At 42.8% G+C, this 3,893-nt stretch overlaps 1 pseudogene; it reads left to right on the forward strand.

Annotated features, from left to right (window-relative positions):
• The first annotated feature begins 3,188 nt into the window (after positions 1 to 3,188).
• On the forward strand, positions 3,189 to 3,538 carry LOC117701663 (macrophage migration inhibitory factor pseudogene; annotated as a pseudogene).
• Positions 3,539 to 3,893: the final 355 nt, after the last annotated feature.

Raw genomic sequence — 3,893 nt, forward strand, 5'->3', positions numbered from 1 at the left:
TCCATTTACCATAGCATGACTTTTCTACCTTCTCCTCTCTCCCTATCTCTCCCCCCCCCCCCCTCTCTCTCTCTCTCTCTCTCTCTCTCTCTCTCTCTCTCTCTCTCTCTCTCTCTCTCTCTCACACACACACACACACACACACACACACATAATGGAGTGTACAGCAGATAGAATGGCATTCTAAACACTGAAGAACTAGATTTTAGTTCTAAAATAGATGTGTTTATGTGACATAATTCTCAAAGGTAAGACTCTCAAATCTGATCATCTACAGATTTTAAATGTAAAATAAATGACCAATAGTCTGTTGAGCAAAATCTCTGCCATAGAATTTTTTGAAGAAAGACCCACTGGTGATGTGTTTGACCTAAGTGACACAAAGCATCATCCTATTTTCTCCTTTGCCATTGTCATTCAATTATGAAAAAGTACCTCTGATTCCCAGAGTTTTCTTCTTTTAAATTTCATTTAAAATTCCATTTATTTACTTTGTAATGCATACTTTATGCATATGTACACATTTGCCATGTATGTGTAGAGTCCATAAGAAAATTTTAAAAACTGATTCTCTCATTTAAACATCTGGGTCTGAGGAATCGAACCAAGTCCTCATGATTGTGGGGAACACATGCCTTTTCCCCCCCATTTCTTTATTTATGTATTTATTTATTTATTTATTCATTCATTCATTTATTTATACTCCAGACTCTACTTACCCCCAGTCCACATCCCACACTCATTCCCCACCCCCTGTCTCCACAAGGATGTCCCTACCTCCCACCCACCATGCAACCAGACCTCCAAACTCCCCAGGGCCTCTAGTCTACTGAGGGTTTGGTGCATGCTCCCTGACTGAATCTAGACCTGGCAGTCCTCTGCTACTATGCACCAAGGGCCTCACATCAGCTGGCATATGGTGCCTGGTTAGTGATCCAGTGTCTGGGAAATCTTGGGCATCCAGGTTAATTGAGACTGCTGGTCCTCCTACAGGGTTGCCATCCTCCTCAGCTTCCTCCAGATCCTTCCTAATTCAACCACAGGGGTCAGCAGTCTTCTTCCCCTGGTTGGGTGCAAATATCTGCATCTGACTCTTTCAGTCTTTCTAGGTGTGGTCATAATAGATCTACCTTTGTGAGTACTCCATAGCCTCAGTGATAGTGTCAGGCCTTGAGACCTACCCTTGAGCTGGATCCCACTTTAGGCCTGTTGCTGGACCTTCTTTTCCTCAGGATCCTCTCCATTTCCATCCCTGCAGTTCCTTTAGACAAGAACAATTATGGGCCAGAGTTTTGACTATGGGATGGCAACCCCCGCCATCACTTGATGTCCTGTTTTTCTGCTGGAGGTGGGCTCTATAAGTTCCATCTCCCTACTGTTGAGCATTTCATATAAGGTCCCTTCCTTTGAGTCCTGAGAGTCTTCCACCTCCTAGGACTTTGATACATTCTGAAGGGTAGCCCCAACTGAAGGTGGGAACCTTCAGAGGTTTCCTGTCTCCATTCTTTTTGCTGGCCCTCAGGGCCCAGTCCTTTTCCCTCACCCAATACCAGATCAGGTTCCCGCCCCCATCCCACCCCATTCCACTTTCCCTCCCAGGTCCCTCCATTCCTCTCTACCTGTGATTGCTTTCTTCTCCCTCCCAAGTGGGACCCAAGGCATCCTCATTGCCCCTCCACCCAGCTTGTTGACCTTTTTGAGGTCTATGAACTGTATCTTGGGTATTCTGTAATTTAATTTTTTGACTAATATCCACTTATTAGTGAGTATATACTACGCATGCATGTACATTTGGGTCTGAGTTACTGCACTCAGGATGATATTTTCAAGTCCCATCCATTTTTCTGTAAAACTCAGGATGTCCTCATTCTTAATAGCTGAGCAGTTATTCCATTGTGTAAATGAACAAAATTTTTTTATCCATGCTTCTATCATGGGACATCTGAGTTGTTTCCAGCTTCTGGCTATTACAAACAAGACTGCTGTGAACATAGTGGAACATGTGTCCCTGTGGCATGGTGAGGCATCTTTTGGGTATATTTTCAAGAGTGGTATTGTTGGGTCTTCAGGTAGATCTATTTTCAATTTTCTGAGGAACCTCCAGATTGATTTCCAGAGTGGTTTTCCAGTTTGCAATACCACCAGCAATGAGGAGTGTTCCTCTTTCTCCACATCCTCGCCAATGTGTGTTGTCACCTGAGGTTTTGATCTTAGCCATTTTGATTAGTGTAAGATGGAATCTCAGGGTTGTTTTGATTTGTATTTCTCTGATCACTAAGGACTGAACATTTCTTTAGGTGTTTGTCACTCATTCGAGATTCCTTTGTTGTGAATTCTCAGTTTATTTCTGTACCCCATTTTTGAATGGATTGTTTGGTTTTTTGTTTGTTTGTTTGTTTTTGTTTTGTTTTTTTGTTGTTTTTTTGTGGTTAGGTTCTTGAGTTCTTTATTTATTTTGGATATTAGCCCTCTATTGGATATGGGCTTAGTGAAGATTTTTTTCCCAATGCATCAGGGGAGCACATGACTTTGCACACTGAGCCATCTTACTCTTCCTTTCAAAGTCTTTTGCAGTGTGTAGTTTATAATTGTCCATGGAAGGGGCTCATAATAATTTGGAAGATAGGAATGAGCAAGAAGTTATTTTTGTAGGAAAAACATTAAATTCTGAAACCAGTAATCTAGCTTCTGGAGAGTCTTTGGAAACTGAGATGGGAGATATGTACAGCAGTGCTTAGGCAGGCCTCTGTGTATGTTCACAGCAAGATTCTGTTAGAAAATTTGTCCTGTTATTGGTGTTGTTTCATTTTGTGAACGACAACAGGGAACTTAAAAATCAATAAATGCACATGCATATATGTACACATACTCACATACACACCCACCCACACACACTCACACACCTACCCCTCCACAAACACATCTAAAAGGAACATGCTATAACAATTTTATATGAAAGTATATTCTAAAAATATAGTCTAGATTGTCAAAATGTTTCTTTGAAAACTGAAAGTCATGACTTTGTTAACATAAAATTTAAAATTTAAGTTGTCTACATTGGCCCACAGTCATGAGGTAGAAGAACAGGATTGTTTAGAGTTTCAGGCTGTGCTCCTAATGGGTGGCTTGGGTCACTCCATGCTTTACACCATCATCCTCCAGTCCTTGCTCACAGTCTTACTGCCACCATGCCTATGTTCATAGTGAACACCAATGTTCCCTGCGCCTCAATGTCAGAGGGCTTTCTCTCAGAGCCCACCCAACAGCTGGTGCAGGCCACCTGCAAGTCGGCACAGTACATTGCAGTGCACGTGGTCCAGGACCAGCCCATGACTTTTAGCAGCATGAACGACCCTTGTGCCTTCTAAAGTCTGCACAGCATAGGCAAGACTGATGGAGCACAGAACCGCAACTACAGCAAGTTGCTGTGCAGCCTGCAGTCTGACAGCCTGCTCATCAGCCTGGACCTGGTCTCTACATCAACTATAAAGACATGAAAGCAGCCAACGTGGGCTGGAATGGTTGCACCTTCGCTTGAGTGCTAGCCTCACCTACCTGCACCGCTGTTCTTCGAGCCTTGCTGCAGGCAGTGCTCTGTGTTCATCCACCTGTAGCAATGCCCACCTTCCGGTCAGGAGAAATAAATGGTTTAAGAAACTACACACACACACAGAGAGAGAGAGAGAGAGAGAGAGAGAGAGAGAGAGAGAGAGAGAGAGAGAGTTTAAAAGCACAAATGAAAAAAAGTTAAATCTGGAGGTGTAAGCTATAATAGTGTCTGTTAATGATTGACATTATGTTGTAAGAATGAGTGTTGTAGGAATGAGATTTCCCAGGCTGCCATGATGGATCAGCAGAGACTTACTATCAAGTATGATGACCTGAGATGGATC

The sequence above is a fragment of the Arvicanthis niloticus genome, unplaced genomic scaffold, assembly GCF_011762505.2.
Source record: "Arvicanthis niloticus isolate mArvNil1 unplaced genomic scaffold, mArvNil1.pat.X pat_scaffold_1695_arrow_ctg1, whole genome shotgun sequence".
Taxonomy (NCBI): Eukaryota; Metazoa; Chordata; class Mammalia; order Rodentia; family Muridae; genus Arvicanthis; species Arvicanthis niloticus.